Source organism: Saimiri boliviensis, chromosome 11 (genome assembly GCF_048565385.1).
Source record: "Saimiri boliviensis isolate mSaiBol1 chromosome 11, mSaiBol1.pri, whole genome shotgun sequence".
Lineage (NCBI taxonomy): Eukaryota > Metazoa > Chordata > Mammalia > Primates > Cebidae > Saimiri > Saimiri boliviensis.
In genome coordinates, this window is record NC_133459.1 from 16,174,863 (window position 1) to 16,192,340 (window position 17,478).

Below are 17,478 nucleotides of genomic sequence, written 5' to 3' on the forward strand. Positions count from 1 at the left end.
TAGGAGCTCCAGAGAAAACTGTTTTCTGTTGTCATTTCTGTTCTTCAGAATCTTAAGATTCTCAGTGACAACGCTGGACTGCAAGCCCCTGGGGCATAAACCTTCACCAGCATGTTCACGGCTGTATCCCTTTCTCATGCCCAGCCAAGGCCTGGCGCTCAGTAGGTGCTCATAAACAGCTGTGGAAAAATGAAGCTATCAAAGGCTGTGGAAAGAAGGGCCTCCCCCTGCGGAGAGTGGAAGAGGCCGAAAGGCTGGGCAGTAACCTTCCCACCCCTACCCCCCAGCAGCCCAAGAGCGATGGCCCCGTTTTCGACAGCACTATGTTAGGCTACAAATTAATTTCAGGTTGGCCAGATCCAATTTGGTTCCTGGGTTATTTTTTTTTAAGAGGTGTAATTAAAAAACAATAACAACAATGGAACAGAAGTTCAGCGATCACAGTCGATTTTTCACAGAGGCTGGTGATGAGGAAGCTGGTGCAGCTCTGCGTGATTCTGGTAGCTGTGCCAGGCAGGGGGCAGGTGGGTGGCCCTACCTCCTTGAGCATGTGCAGTCTCAGGAAGGACACTGAGGCTGGGCATTTCCTCCCCTCTGCTGCAGGGCAGACCTCTCTGGCCTCATAGTCAGGCTTACCTCTTTCTTTGTCCCTGCTTGTCTTCTGCAAGGCGGAGTCTCCACTCAGCTTTCTGCAGTCCTGGGCTCACTCCTCCATCTGCCACCCACTGAAGTCTCCCCTCCTGCAGAAGGGTGCCCAGCGGCCCTGTCATGTCACAGCAGCATGAAGCTGGGAGGGGCCTTGGAGCCTGGGCTCCCACCATCATGACAGCCAATGCCTACAGCTAGCTGTGAATATACTCCTACCATATGCCTGCATCTCATCCTCTTTCTCACGACACGAGGTGGGTGCTGTTACGCCTCACATTTTTTTTTTTTTTTTTTTGAGACGGGGTCTTGCTCTGTCACCCAGGCTGGAGTGCAGTGGCGTGATCTCACCTCACTGCAACCTCTGCCTCCCAGGTTCAAGCGTTTCTCCTGCCTCAGTCTTTCAAGTAGCTGAGATTACAGGCACGCGCCACCACGCCTGATTAATTTTTGCATTTTTTAGTAGAGACAGGGTTTTGCCGTATTGGCCAGGCTGGTCTTGAACTCGTGACCTTGTGATCTGCCCGCCTTGGCCTCCCAAAGTTCTGGGATTACAGGCGTGAGCCACCACGCCCGGCCGTGCGCTGCTTTTATAGATAAAATAACTGAGGCTTAGAGAGGTGAAGTGTCCTGTCCAAGGATAACAGCTAGCAAGGGGTTAAGTTGGGGAAGGCTGTGCTGGATGCCACACTGCTGCCGTTTCAGGACAGCAAACCGGGCAAGCCAAGCACCTGATGTCAAGCAGTTCACAGACCTTGAACCAGGCTGGCTGCCTGGCTGGGTGGACAGACAGACAGAAAGCCTAATTTGGAGGCTCAGAGAAAAACAGGTCATGAATTGAGGATGCACGGTAGACCGCTTTGTTCTCAATTTGACGGGCGATGAGTAAGCAAGTCTCACTGGTCCTGATGCTAGCTTGCTGTGTGACCTCGGTGATCCACTGGACTTCTCTGAACGTCTTGGTGCCATCTGTGAAATGAGGGCTTAGATACTACAGCTCCTACAATCCCACTAAGCCCCAGTGTTCTCTAACTTTCTAAATCTCCAAACTCCACCGTTGTAAGATCCACATTCATCCCGGGAAGCCGAGGTAGTGGTGTGGGCGGTGGTGGATGACATTTTAATTCTGACTTGCTGAAATTCTCTAAGAGCAGCAAGTATAGGCTGGTGGCTAAGAATGAGACACAAGTATCTTTTTGTGTACATCTACAAATTGTATTTTTTTCTTAATTAGCGGCCAGCATTTAAAATCAGGTGATTTTTCAACTTTCTCTGGAAAACAAAAAGGTTAGGTAACATGGGATCCTGTCCCTAGCACAGTGGCAGAGAGCCCAAGCTTCGCATCGAGCTTGGCAGGTTCAAATCCCAGTGTTGTCATTTCTAGCTGTGAGTCTTCGGGGGAAGTTACTCAAACCCTTTGTACCCCAGTTTTCTTATCTGTGAAGTGGGGATGATAACATTACCTACCTCACTGAACTAACTTTGGGAGAAACTTAGTTTATAGTTTATAGTTTAAACAGAGATGGTAACAGCCTTTCCCAAAGCAGACCTTCTGGCCTGGGGACTACATTAGCCACACGATTAGAAATTATGGTTTAGGAATCATGCTGCTGGAGACTACAGGATTCTGACCCTCCCTAAACTGCTTCTAAGATCAGGGCTTCATCAGGGCTTGAGATATTTTGCAAAACCTACGCTTGATGGAGCAGCTGGCCCCACCCACATCAATAAACTGGCTCATCTGATGTTGTGGCCCCCAACCAGGAGCTGACTGAATGCAGCTCCGACTCCCTGTGATTTCATCTCTGACCAATCAGCACTCCTGGCTCACTGGCTTCCCCCACACACCAAGTTGTCCTTAAAAACTTTGCTCCCTGAGTGCTTGGGAAGACTGATTTGGGTAATAATAAAACTCCAGTCTCCCACCCAAAAAAGAAAAATTATCTGCCTCATGGGGTTGTGAGGATTGAGTAAATTAATCCATGAAGAGCCTAGAACACAGTGAGGGCCGTGTATGTGTTAACTTTTGTTACTATTATTTTCCCCCAACAGATATTATGGTAGCTAGGGCTGCCAAGACTGTTCTGGAGGCTGGAAGTCCAAGATCAAGGTGCAGGCAGGGTTGGTTTCTTCCGAGGCCTCTCTCCCTCACTGTGCCCTCATGTGGCCTTTTCTCTCATGTGTGTGGGACATCCTGGCATCTCTTCCTCTTCTCTTCTTATGAGGTCACCAGCTACACTGGATTAGGGTACCACCCTTAGGACCTCATTTAACCTTAATCACCCCCTATGAGGCCCTCTCTGCCAATGCAGTCACTCTGGGGATTAGGGCTTCAACGTAGGGATTTGGAGGTGGACAGTGTTTAGTCCGTAACGCCCCATGATAGCAATCGGCCCAAGGCTGAGTAGCTGCTGCCCCCTCAGGAGGACATATATAGGTGGAACTGTTTTTTTGTTCACGACAATCCCATTTAGGTGGACCAACCTTTAAGGTCTGCCTGGGACTGAGAGGGGTGCCTGGGATGGAATTCTCTGTTTTAAAACCAGGCAAACTAAGATGAATTGCTTACTTTCATTCTTTTTTTTTTTTTTTGAGATACAGTCTCATTCTCTCGCTCAGACTGGAGTGCAGTGGCGCGATCTTGGCTCACTGCAACCTCTGCCTCCTGGGTTCAAGCAATTCTCCTGCCTCAGCTTCCTGAGTAGCTGGGATTACAGGCACGTGCCACCATGCCCGGCTAATTTTTGTATTTTTAGTACAGACAGGGTTTCACTATGTTGGCCAGGCTGGTCTTGAACTCATGACCTCAGGTGATCTATCTGGCTCAGCCTCCCAAAGTGCTGGAATTACAGGCATGAGCCATTGCACCCATCCTGAATTGGTCACTTTCACCCTAGCCACAGTCCACTTCCTTCCTTTATTTTACCTGTATGGCTCCTGAGTTTTGTCTCTGCCCTGGAGTGACAGCTGGACCCAGGAAGGCTGGTGGAGATGGGAACGGATGTGCTCCGGGTGCTTCCAGGAACCAGCAAGTGACCTGGCCAAGGGAGGGAGAGTCCGCAGCCCTGGGGACACTGCAGGAGGCTGGGCTACTGAGGGTTAAATCTACCTCGAGAAAGACATCTAGCAAGCACCAAGGGAGGGAACCAGCAAAAGCATGATCATGATTAATGTTATTTCAAAGACTAAATTGTCCCCCCTTTCAGGAGTGTTTGTGTGCAGTTGTGCCGAGTGTTATCTCCTGATTCTGTGTGTCCTTCTCCTGGAGTAATTCGGGACAAGGTCACTGTTCACCAGGCGCGCCTCCTCACCCCCGATCTACCTGCTGACGGTCCTGCAAGGCTGAGGGGCTGCGACAGCAGGACGCTGCGTGGTGGAGGGTCCACATGGGGCCAGTCTTGATGCTTTCAGGGCTGGGCCCTGGATGGCTGCAGCCTCACCTCCTCCAGGGGCAGCAGAGGCTCAGCCCAATGGAGTGGCAAAGGAGGAGTCTGGGGTGAGGACCCAGACCCTTATTTTCGCTCTACCCCTTGTTGGCTGGGGAACTTCTCCAAGTCTCAGTTTTGTTATCTGCAAAGTGGGGACAGGCACGGTGCTTCCCTTCCGGATGATGTGAATGGCACCGTGCACACTACTCACCGGGTCTCGTAGGGAAGTGGGGGTAAGATGCACTCTGAATTTCTAACAAGTGCTCGGGTGACAGCTGTGCTGTAGGTCCATGAACCACACTTTTCTTTTCCTTTTTTTTTGTAGACGGAGTCTCGCTCTGTCACGCAGGCTGGAGTGCAGTGGCACGATCTTGGCTCAGTGCACCCTCTGCCTCCTGGGTTCAAGCAGTTCTCCTGCCTCAGCCACCCAAGTAGCTGGGATTACAGGTGCATGCCACCACACCTGGCTAATTTTTTGTATTTCAGTGTAGACGGGCTTTCACTGTGTTGCCCAGGCTGGTCGCGAACTCCTGAGCACAGGCAATCTGCCCTCCTTGGCCTTCCAAAGCGCTGGGATTACAGGTGTGAGCCACCGCGCCTGGCCCATGGGCCACATTTTGAAAGGCACAGGTGGCAAAGATGAAAGGCAAAGTAAGTTCTTAGCTCGTGGGACATGCTCAAAGTACACATTGCTTATCATCATCACCACATCTGTCATCACCATCATCATCATCATCATTTCATCTTCATCTCCACACTGGCATCATCTTCTTCATCATCACGACTGCCATCGTCACTGGCTTCCTTACGGTCGGCACCATCATCAGCTCTTGCGTTTCCTCTCCCTTCCCTCCCTCCCACTCTCCAGAAGAGGTAACCAAGACCCAGAGATGTTTGAGACTCACACCAGGCAATTTCATACAGAAGAGAAATTGCCTCGGATTGAGGACTGAGGCAGATAAGAGCCTCGTGGCTGGAAGTCAGGAGCTTCAGGTCCCAGTACTGTACCTGGCTTATTAAGCCTTTGAACTTTCTGAGTGGAGATGCTCTTAAAGATTATCCAGTCTGACTCTCTCCACTAGCGTTTGAGGAACCTGAGGCCAGACTGGGGATAGGGAGACAATAATACAATCAAGGGTAGAGGCTTAGGAGCTGGACCGTTCTGCATTCAAATCTCTACTCCATCACTTGCCAGTTACGTGACTTTAGGCAAGTCCCTTCATCTCCCTGAGTCTCAGAGTCTTCACCTGTGAAATGGGATGTGCTACCCAGCTTCCAAGATGGCCTCCAAAGAGTCTGATCCCCTGGTCTTTACACTCCTGGTCAGTCTCCTCCCACATTGTCCCAGGGTTGTTCTGTGTGACCCACAGAATAGAGCAGAACCGATGTTAGTACCTTCGGAGGTTAGGTTATAAGAGATGCTGTGGCTTCTGTCTTAGGTTCTCTCTCTTTCTGGTCATTCGCTGTGGGGAAAGTCGGTTCCATGCCCTGAGACCACTCAGGCAGGCTGTGAAGAGGCTGGCCCACATGGCCAACGCCCAGTGAGGAACTGAGGCCCGCCGTGACCCCTCAGATGAGCCTGGAAGCACATCCTCCCACCCCGGTCAAGTCTTGAGGTGAGACCACAGCCCTGGCCGACAGGTGACTACGACATCATGGGAAACCCACAGCAGTTCAGCTAAGCCACTCGCAGATTCCTGGCCCCCAGAGGCGGCATGAGATAATAAATGTTTATTGTTTTAAGCTGCTAAGTTTTGGAGTAACTTACTACACAGTGGTGGATAAATAACATGTGGGGATAACTGTCTTGCAGGTTTATTGTGAGGATTAAATTCAGGTAAGCACTTTGCATAGTACATGACGCACACTGAAGTCCCTGTGAAGTGTAAGAAACACGATGGCAGCACAGATAATAGCGTCGATGATCCCCAGGGCTCTGTAGCCAGGGTGTGACAGGGTTGATGATGCTGAGGCTCCCAGCTGCCCAATTTTAATCATTTGTGCCCCCTAATCTTTACTGACTGTGGTGGGCACTAGGGGCTTTGCCAAAAATGAAACAGGGTCAAACGGTGGGGAGCAGAGGAGGAAGTGATGGTGCCGGTCAGTGGGCCCCTGGGGTGGGTGTGCAGCCCCAGGGTATTGGGGGTGGAGGACCAAGGCACAGGACTGGAGTGTGTGTGTGCGTGTGTGTGTGTGTGTGCACCCGCTCGTGTGTAGGTCACCTCTGGAGACCCTTCCAGACTAAGACCAGCTGATGATCTGATTTGCTGCTTGTTTCCGGCCTGCTCGGTATGGAAGGCTCAGAAAAACCATGGCAACCACGGGATAATTAATGAGCAGGGATGGAGGAGGCCAGGAACCCCGTGTCCCAAGGCCACATGGAGAGAAGCTCTAGAGGAAGGTCCACTGGGCTTTCTCTCCGTGGCCACGTGGGCTTTCTTGGAAGAAAGATATCAGAGAGGGTCTGGGTGGGAGAGAAGCCCCTGGGCCTGTACCCCTAACAGTCCAGGAAGTACAGGGCTCTCTGGGCCCAGCAGATGGCTTCTTTGGGGTCATTGGCTCCCAGGCGCTGGACTGCTGAAATTAATGCATTGTTTTCAATCCATGGCTTCCACCGGGTTTTCAGATGAGTCTGGGACCCGAGCCATGGAGACTGTTTAGATATCACCCATTGCAAAGACAAGGAAATGGAGGCACAGAGAAGTTAAGAGACCTGCCCAGGCCACACAGCAGACTGTGGCAAAGCCAGGGCTCGAATCCAGGCATTCTTGTTGAACACTGTCCTGGGGTGGGGCCCACATTGGGTGGACCAGGATGTGCTGGGCAGAAAAGCTCTTGTGCATATGGACCCCTCCGGCTGGCAGAACTCCTGTCGGGACAGCTGGGTCACTCTTGCCCCCTCCCTGGGACAGATAGGCAGCCCTCTCCTCTGCTATTTTCTCTACCTTCGCCTTTTCAAAGAGAGTAACTGGGGTGGAAAATTCTGGGGGAGCACAAAGTCTGCCAAGTTTGAGCCTGGCACCAACCCAGGCACCTAGCTGCCAGCTGGGTTGGAAATAGAACTAACTGGTAAAGGGGTCCCTGGGGGTCTGAGCTGCTGGGAGCGGCTTGGCAACTGCCTCTCCTGGCTCCTGCCAGACCTTCCATCCCAGGGATATTCCCTCCCCACTGAACCTGCTGCCATGTGCCAGGAACATCTGGAAGAGAGTTTTCTGGCAGATCTGGGGGTGCAGATATGGGTTACAGGGGATTTGATTATGTATTACATCACACACATCTACCACGGTATGGGAACCAGCGTGCATCCGCGGCACCTGCTGCGAGGGACTGAGCGAGGCCCCTGACCATCCTTCATTTCCCTTCTAATCACTCCTGTGATACAGCGTTACCCATTTTACAGACGAAGAAACTGAGGCTTGGGAACTCCAGAGGACTGCCCAAGGTCACCCAGCTCTTCAGTGGCAGTGCTGAGACTTGAACCCAATCCGTGTGACTCCAAAGCCTGCCTTTTTCCATGGCATCTCCCTGTGCCTTTTACACCCACTATGTCCAGGTACCAGTCTAGATGCTGGGGGTACGGAGATCAACGAGCCATGAGCCTTGCCCTTAAAACACCTGCAGTTTAGTGAGTGTATTAGCTATTGCTGCTATGCTAATGTCCAATAACAAAAAGCCCCCAGCCCCCACATCTCAATTGCTTCAACCACGAGCAATTACCCTTCTTGTTCCCAGTTGGCTGGGTCAGCTGGGGTAGTTCCACTTCAGGCTGCAGGTCGGCCAGGTTGGCTTTGCCTGTCTCTTCATTATCCTTGTACTAGTGGAAAACAAAAACAAAAACAAAACTCAGGGCCTTTTTTCATGACTGAGCAGGAACATCCAACGTCTCCCAAGGGTTCATCTTGGAACTGGGGTACCGCCCTGCGGCTCACATATTGAGGTGGGTTATGTGTGCAAGGCTTCCATCATCAGTGGGGTGGGGAAATGTGCTTTGGCTACTCTCATGTGAAGCACAGCAAAATCACATAGCAAAAGCTGGGATGGCTAATTCTCTAACAGGGAGGCAGGAAGAATAGGCAACAATAGTCCAATCATCCGTAGTGTGGACTGCAGACTTATGATGATAATATTGTACAGCATTCTATCAAATCAGAAAATCAACTAGAAGGCACACCATTAATTTATGTACCACTAAGAAAGAAAAGTGGCTGTGAACGAAAGCATGGCACGATGTTTTCCCAGCCCATCATATTTTTATTTTATTCTTACTGAGAGAGCTATCTGATGCCGAGGCAGCTATGTCAGCAATAGGAACAGTTTGAACCAGGTTTGCTCTTGCAGAGACAATGACAACCGCCACAACGGTCACTGTCCTAGAAGATTATGAGATGCCATCGATTGTAAGACACATTGTGATTTGAAAGATGTGAAAATGTGTGTCTTGGAACGGATGAAATTTGCCATTTACCCAAGGTAAGCAGCTGTTCTGGGCTGGACACTGTGCTAAGAATTCTATGTGAAGAAGCTCATTTGTAGCTCAAGACAACCCAAGAACAAAATGTTATCATCCCCATTTCAAAGATGAGTAGAGCAAGCTTCAGAGTGATCATGAGTTAAAAGGCAGGACTTGACTCCGGGCGTGGGGCTTGGACACCAGACCAAATGGAAGACTAGCTAATACAGAGGGGAACAAAGCAGCTTTCTATAAGAAAGTGGGCCATGTCAGTTTACCGTCACCATGGCAACATGCAGGGGTTACCGCCCCTTTCCATGGCAATGACCTGACAACCCAAAAAAGTTACCAAAAGTTAGCCAACCTTTTCCTAGCAATTTCTGTATAAACCACCACTTAATCTCCATGCAATTAAACATAGGTATAAATATGATGGTGAGACAGCCCTGAGCTGCTGCTCTGCCTATGGGGTAGCCCTCCTCTGCAGGAGCAGTCAAAGACCAGAGCTGTAATAGTGGCTCTTTACAATAAAGTTCTCCTTTCTTCTAACCCTTGATTTTTTTCCTGGGGGAAGCCAATAACCCTCGTGGCCTAAGCCCTGCTTTGGGGCTTGCCCGTCCTGCATCAATCAGCTGTCCTGCCCACGACCCATGGTCAGTAAATGGAAGAGCTGAGATTTGAACCTAGGACAGTCTGACTTCAAAGACAAAGTGATAAAGAGTGTGGGCCCCGGGACAAACTAGACTTCAGTTTCTTCATCTATAAAATGGGGATGACAGGAGCAATTATCACATAGATTATTGCCATATGAGAGTTCTAAGATAAGTGGCAGGCACAGAGCACTCAAGACACGCTGGGTCCTATGGTAGAACCAGAGATTTTTGCCTCTCTGGGGCTAACATTAGTGTAATAAAAGGTGCCACTGGACTAAGAGGAGAGTTCGATGGGCGCCCATAAAAGCAGGCGAATAGCTGAGTAATTTGGGGGAACCATCAGCAATTTGATATGAGGAGACTGAACAAAAAGAATGTGATTCATGTGTGCATTTCTTTATTCAACAATATTTGTTTAGCCATTGTATTAGTCGGTTCTCATGCTGCTAGTAAAGACGGACCCAAGGCTGAGTAATTCAGAAAGGAAACAGGTTGAATGGACTCACAGTTCCACGTGGCTGGGGAGGCCTCGAAACCAAGGCTGAAGGCAAAGGAGGGGCAAAGTCGTGTCTTACATGGTGGCAGGCAAAAAGCTTGTGCAGGGGATCTCCCATTTATAAAACCATCAGCTCTTGTGACACTCATTCACTATCATGAGAACAGTATGGGGAAACAGCCCCCATGATTCAACGATCCCCACCTGGCCCCACCCTTGACACGTGGGGATTATTAAAATTCAAGGTGAGATTTGGGTGGGGAATCAAAGCCAAACCATATTATTCACTGTGTACAGGCGGTACACAGTGACTGGATCTGAAACCAAGTTTGGGGGCTAAGTTTTAAAAAGTGAGGTATAATTTATCCACAATGCAACACACAGATCCTGTGTTCAGTATGATGAATTTTCACAAATGTAAACAGCACCCCAATTGCAATACAATTTGCTGTCCTAGAAAATTCCATCGCGCCCCCTTCCAGCAAAATACAGTCTTCCTACATCTGGTATTTTTTTCTTAGTTTCTTTGTTTTTGAACTTCATATTGTGAACAAATGTGAACCTGAAAGAGCCAGATCTTCAAGATGGACCCTGAGTGGCTAAGCGGGCCAGGCTTTGTGGCTCTTGCCTATAAACCCAGCACTTTGGGAGGCCAAGGTGGGTGGATCACTTGAGCCCCTGGGTTTAAGACCAGCCTGGGCAACATACAAATCAGAATGGCGAAGTGGGCCTAAATTTAAAATAGAGTGAAGCAGCTATCTGCTGACTAGGGTTCACACAAGTACCCTGGGTTCCCCTAAAAACCTGCAGGTTTAAAAATTTTTTTTTTTTTTAGATGGAGTTTCACTCTTGTTGCCCAGGCTAGAGTGCAATGGTGGGATCTCGGCTCACCACAACCTCCACCTCCGGGGTTCAAATGATTCTCCTGCTTCAGCCTCCCGAATAGCTGAGACTACAGGCAGGCATCATCATGCCCAGCTAATTTTGCATTTTTAGTAGAGACTGGGGTTTCTCCATGTTGGTCATGCTGGTCTCAAACCCCCCACATCAGGTGATCCACCCGCCTTGGCCTCCGAAAGTGCCAGGATTCCAGGCGTAAGCTACTGGCCCAGCGCAAACCCTGCACCTTTTTATCTCTGGTACTTGCCCAGCTCACCTGAACCAACCAATCAGGGCCCAAGTGTATCAGCCAATCAGAGCTTGGCTGTATTAACCAATCAGAGCTCAGCTGTATTGACCAATCAGAACTAAGCAAGTTTCAATCCTTCATTTGCACCACTTGCTCTGATTGGGAACCTGGGCAGGAACTTTTGATATAAAACCTGATCCTTCCCTGGTTCTTGGAAACACCTGTTCCTTTTCCAGTGGAGGGTGGTTCTCCAAGTTTGCAAACCGTTTTTTGGACTAACATCTCTTTCCTCCAAACTCCTTTTCAGAGAACTTTTCTTCATATTAATGGAAACTTACAGATCGTGCTGCTTTGTGTCTGGTTTCTTTTATTCAGCATAGCATGTAATGTGTGTTGTTTTAGGTATCAGTAGTTTTTTTCTTTTTCACTACTGATATTTAATTGGTGCTGGTTATCAAATTATTGCCTCTCAGCTCCACGTTCACCCTTCTTGCCTGCTTGGTGAAAATGGATCTGGGCCCTTTAAATTTTCTCCTTGGCCAGCAGGCATCCTGGACTTTACAAGTAGAGGGCGCTGGGGAGCTCCAGCAGCGGGGAGGTTCCGCTTCCTGCTTGCCACGCGCTCACGGTAGGCGCCATTACCACGTGCAGCCGCTCTGTGCAGGCGCCATCATCACTTGCCTCGCTCTGTGCAGGCTCTTGCAGGTTCTTGCAGTGCTCCGCGGTCGTAGGTCGGCAGCTCCCACAACACCGCTTTCAATTAGTTTTGCAGTGGGTCCTCTTGTGAGACACTGCTTCTGAGCAGCTTTTGTGGCATCTTACAGGGCAGATTTCTGGTAAGTCCTACAGTTTGAATTTCTAATAAGTTTGGCTGGTGTGGCGCCTGCCTTTTTTTTTTTTTTTTTTTTTTTCCCCGTGCAGTGAGGCGCAACCATGCCCTCTTCAGCAAGGTCTGGATGTCGGCCCCCAGGGGCGTGTGTGTAGGACACTTTGTGTGTGTGTGTGGGAGGGGGAGTGGGGGTGAGAGGCTCTATCTCAGCCCAAGGGCTTTTCTTTAGGGACTTGATTTCAGCCTTTGGAGGAGACTTCCATAGCGGCTATTACTTAGCCATGTGGGGCCGGGGGTTCTTCCTTGGGGGTCCTAGCTTAGTCCTTAGTGGGGGCACCTCCTGGAGGGGGGTTATCTCAGCCTGGTCGTGGGTCCCTTCCCTGGGATGAGGGGCTCTTTCTTGGGGTCTCTATCTCAGCCTGATGTAGGAATCTCTTTTGGGGGCTCTATCGCAGTCCTGGGGTGGGGGGGCTGTTCCTCGGGGGCGCCACCTCAGCCCTGGGAGGGCTCTTTTTTTGAGGACGTTGTCTCTGCCACAGGTCGGGGGAGGCTGTTTCTTTGGGACTCTACCACAGCCATCAGAGAATTTTTCCTTGTGGACTTTATTTTAGCGCTAGGAGGGGACTCTTCCTTGGGGGATTGATCACAGCCCTCGGTGGGGAGGGGGCCTTCCTTGGTAGCTCTGGGAGCTCTTCTTTGGGGCTCTATGTTATCTGTTGAATAGGGGCTCTTCCTAGGAGCTGTGCCTCAGCCCAGGGAACCTCTTCTTGGGAACATTTTTTTTAAAATTGCATTTTAGGTTTTGGGGTACATGTGAAGAACATGCAAGATTGTTGCATAGGTACACACATGGCAGCATGATTTGCTGCCTTCCTCCCCTTCACCTATATCTGGCATTTCTCCCCATGCTCTCTCTCCCCAACTCCCCACCCCCTGCTGTCCCTCCCTTATTTCCCCCCAGCAGACCCCATTGTGTGATGGGAAAATTTTTTTAACCTTTGGTGGGGGACTCATCTTTGGGGACCCTATGAAAGCTCTCAGAAGCTCTTTCTTGGGGACTCTTATTTTAGCCTTGGTGGCGGGGGTGGGGTGGGGTGGGGTGGGGGGCTGGGGTGGGGTAGGGGGAGGGGAGGAGGGTTCTTCCTTGAGGGCTTTATCCAGATCTGGTGTGGAGGATTTTTAGCAGGGGTTGTTTATCACAGCCCTGAATGGGTTCTGGTCCTGGGAGGCTCCATCTCAGCTCTGTGATTTCGGTTGCTCCTTGGGTCTGCTGTTCCTGTATTAGTTATCATTCTCCTTACTCTTTATCAGTCAATTTCTTATTAATTCGATCCTCTATTATAAGTTCATCATTCTTCATATGAAACTTACCCTGTAAAAATAACTGTATGGTTTCCTTTCCTTGACTGGACCCAAACTGACACAGAATTGGTGTCAGGAACAGGTATCAGGAGATGGATCCACAGAAGTGCCATTTGGGGTTTGGTTTTTTGGTGATTTTGGGCTTGAGTGTGGTGTCAGGTTCCTTGCCAATGGGAAATGGCATGCTAGTTATCCAAAGTATGTGGTGACATTAAAAGTAATCAGCCTATCACTCGTGGTTGATTAAGACAAAATGCCACCTGAGGCACGTCCCTTGGGAGCCAGAGTGATGCACTTGGCTGTGTGGCCATAATGAGGACTGTGAGAACTGTGGGGTGGGATGGATCCTTTTGAGGGCTCCTGTCTTCAGGGAACCAGATACAGTGCTTAATTTAGAAAATGTATAGACAGGCTAGGCACAGGTGTGGTGGCTCAGGCCTTTAATCCCAACACTTTGGGAAGCTGAGGCAGGTGGATTGCTTGAGTCCAGAGGTTCAAGGATGCAGCAAGCTATGATTGCACCACTACATTTTAGCCAGGTGACAGAGCAAGACCCTATCTCTAAAAAAAAAAAAATAATAAAAATTTGAAAAATGTGTAGTAATGATAGAGAAAATGACAAGCCCAGGTCCATTAACTCTCCCCTCGAGCCACAGTCTGAGAATCAGACAGCTTTCATGGTAGCCCTTAAGGAAGCTCTTATTTCTTGCAGCCACAGGGCTGCTACTGCTTAAAATCAAACAAAAAATTTAATTATGCTGGTTACTGAATTATGACAACAGTTGGAATCACATCTGGACAAATTAGGGCATGAATTGAGAAAGAATGGGGTCCTGAAACATGGAGTGGGAACATTTGTTGGACTCTGATGAAACTGACAATCTAAACAGCAAGTCTCTCTGTATCTGAGCCTCCCCCAACCTTATCAAGTGGAAACACCTTGCCCGCTCCTACCCCCCCACTCCGCCCCCCAGTGCCGGAGGAGACTGCTCTTCCTCTATTAAGAAACCTGTGATAATCTCAGCCGGAGCAGATGCCTTGAAAGGCGATGCCCATTCTCAAGACTCAACACAGCCACCTGCTGTTTTCATTGGACCCTAGCTGTGGTCAAATCTCAGCATGTTCCATGGTGATGGGTACACACGGACCTAGGAGGAAACAGAAACAGAACAACAACACTGTTGACGTGTATGGGAGTGGATTCTAAGGGCTTGAGATCTGTCTAGGGAGGCAGAATGTAACACTAGACTGGGCTGAATGCATTGATAGGGGTGCACGCATTAGAGGTTCTGAATTTGGCTGTTAGCTTGTGCAGCTGGAAGTGGCTCTAACAGCTTGGTTGGTGGACTGAAACTTGGACTTGATAGAGTAACCTGCAGTTAATGAGGGTTGTGATGTCATGATGTGGAAGAGGGAATCCAAAGGCTTGGGGAGACAGCAATGTTGGACCACATGTATCTTGTCTAATATGCACTCCCCTGCTGTCACCACCTATATTTCTCAAGAAGGACCTGAAGTCAGAGACATAAGGAGACCTCTTAGTGAGGGAGCCCCTTTGTCCTTGAAATGCACAGTGGCTACTTTCTTTTGTAGGCCACTGTGAATATAGAGGCTGCCTCCATTGAGATGGGCTCCGTGATTTCAGTGGAATGGGGGCTCCTGAAGTAGCAGAGACCCAGGGGCAGCACTTCACTGTCAAGGACAAGGTGGGCACACATTGGAAAGGAATGTGTGGGCACTCAGAATGCCTTTGCCCATAGGGATTTCTAGTGGTGGTGAATTGATCAGAGTGTTTCTGGGAGTGAAATCAATGGGCAGCCTACTAGACTGTTATTTCATTTACATTTATATGTGATAGAAAGTTCTAGGCCTGGTAGCCAAAACCTGGCAATTGACAGTCATGGGTTATCATCCAGTATCCAGACCCTAAGTCAATTCACAGACCCAGAATCTCTGGGTAGCCAGATCCCCTTGAGGAAGGAGCCTGCGTCGTTTCCATAAATACTTACTGTAAATCTTCCTTCAGATTTAAGAGGGACCTATGACCATTTATAAAAATAATGGGGAAATGGAAGTACCCAGACAGTTCTGGAGTTACTTGGCACTCACTCTGAACTGATGCTGATTCCTGGGGATCTAAAATGCCACTCTGGCTCATAAGTCAAAGTGGGGCTTATGATAGCCAGGGATAGAGTCTTAGCTCTAGTCTGACTCCATAGATTTGCTTGGTCCATGCCCACCCTGAGATTATTTTCTGAGCTCCTGAATAAACAATGAGAGTAAACACATTTGGTAACTATCCATCTTCTCTCTTCTTCCCATTTTTGTTTTATATGCAAGTTTTTGGAAGTCAGCTTTATAGTCTTTAGGTGACAGAATGTTCCCTGGAACTGTGATCAGTATTTAAGTAGCAATAAATACAGTCCACGATGACTCCTGGGCCTGTTAGTCTCCTTGTTTTGTGGAGTGGGTGAGAACTTTTCAGAATGATAATAGCTTTATCATTTTAAATAGAAATACAGTTTTGTTGTACAGGACTTCACTGGTATGCAGGAGAATTCATATGGAAGCTAAGTAGTCAAAGAAGTGGGCTTTTCTGGTTATTAATTATTGCTTTTCTGTGTCCGGTTCATCCTTCTTGCCTGTGGGTTGAAAATGGATCTGGGCCCTTTTAAATTTTCTCCCTGTCCAGGTAGCAAGCTGGGCTTTGCCAGTAGAGGGCACCGGGGAGCCTCGGCAGCAGGGACTTTTTGCTTTTCTGGTTGCCACGAGCTCATGGGGCCTGCTCTTGCTGCCCCTGCAGCTGCTCAGCGCTGGCTTCTGCAGCGCTCGGCTGAGGCCAGCAGCACCCCCTTTGAGGCAGTTTTGTAGTGGGTGCCTCTGGTGAGACACCTCCTGTAAGCAGCTTTTGTGGCACCCTGCAGGGCAGATTTCTGGTAAGTTCTACCAGTTGGCTTTCTTGCAAGCCCTGCTGGTGTGCATCAGACCAACTATTTTTCCCCCATGGAGTGAGGCACAGCCATGCCGTCTTCAGCAAGGCCTGGATATCAGCCCTCAGGGGTGTTTGTGGGAGGATGCTTGTTTGTGGGTGGGGGCTCCTCCTTGGGCACTCTCTCAGCTCAGGCTGAGGGGCTGTTCTTTAGGGGCTCTGCCGTAGCACTGGAGTGGAAGCCTCTGCCTTGAGGGCTGGACGTCAGCCATGGGGAGAGTGTTGTTTGATACTCTAACTCAGCACTGGGTGGGGTGGGGGGGCTCTGGTCTCTGAGGGTCTCTTTCAGCCCTGGGGGCAGGAGCGGCCCCTTTTATCTCCCAAACCTATATTCTTCAGAGTTCCCTTTCCTTCTTTCTAGCCAATTTCTTGTTAATTCCATCTCCTGTTACGGTTAATAATCCTTTATATGAAACTTCCCTATTCAAATGACCACGTGGCCTCCCCCTCCTGATAGGATGCAGAGCGATGCCTGAGGTGCACACTGGCCACAGTTTGTCCGATTTCCTGAGGACATTACCAATTTGGGGCTATTATGAATGATCTGTGACACACATTCTTGAAAGGACGGGTTTTGTCTGATACGTTTTCCTGTCTCTTGGATAAATACCTTGAATGGGATTCCTTCAGGAAGGCCAGGCTACCGGGCTTTCACTTTGTCTGGAGGGTGCCAAGGAGCTGCTGGAAGGTTTTTGGGTCTGTTTTTTTAAGTAACGCTGACGGATTCGATGTGGATCTTAGAAGGAGTGAGTGGGAAGGGAGATGCCTGTTTTCGATTCCCCAGATGTGGGTGGCGGCTCCCAACTGGTGACTCGGCATGGGATTTTGCCCCATTGCCTTTTCCCAGTCTGTGAAGTGGGTTTTCGCAGGTGTGCATAGGATCGTTGGCAGGACTGAGTGGGATGATACATGAGGGGCACTCGGCATGGGGCTGGCATGGAGCAGAGGCACAGTGGTAGCAGCCAACAGGACTGCCATTTTTAGGTGTTTCAGCCAGGATGCCCTAGCTTCTCCTTCATGCTAGCCATTACGTGTTCACAGACAAGAGCCCTGAGGGGTGGCAAAGGGTATTGGTGCCCTGCTAAGACACATTTCTGGACCCAGAAGGTGGGGCACAGCTGCCCATCGCTGTACAGTGCCAGGCACTTTCTGATGCCTTCTTGTGGCATCCCTCTGGGGAGTGTGTGGCCAAGGTGGCCCTGGGTTCTGGGCACTTTGCCCAGCCCCCTGACAGTCACCCCAGCTGGCACCCTGCCTCTCCAAGCCCTGAGCTGCTGTGCCCCAGCAAGTCAAGCGACCATGATTAGTCAAATAAAATTTCCATCTGTTGAGGAATTTATGAGAGTTATTACTGGCTATAAAACCGATCTGAGGAGAAAGATGGATCTGAAGGGGTAAGTGCCTCTAATTATGTGCGGCAGTGACTTTTAAATAAGGCTGCACAAGTCCTTATTGGAAGGAGCCAGGTCCTTATCCCTGTCTGGGCCCAGAATGTGG

At 49.6% G+C, this 17,478-nt stretch overlaps 1 protein-coding gene across 1 annotated transcript in view; it reads left to right on the top strand.

Moving 5' to 3' along the window:
- The first annotated feature begins 937 nt into the window (after positions 1-937).
- Positions 938-17,478, top strand: part of ACTL8 (actin like 8) — an 86,263-nt gene continuing 69,722 nt past the window's right edge. The window contains exon 1 of the mRNA XM_074380162.1: positions 938-8,543. The gene's annotated coding sequence lies outside the window, so the exon portion shown is untranslated. The remainder of the gene's footprint in view (positions 8,544-17,478) is intronic.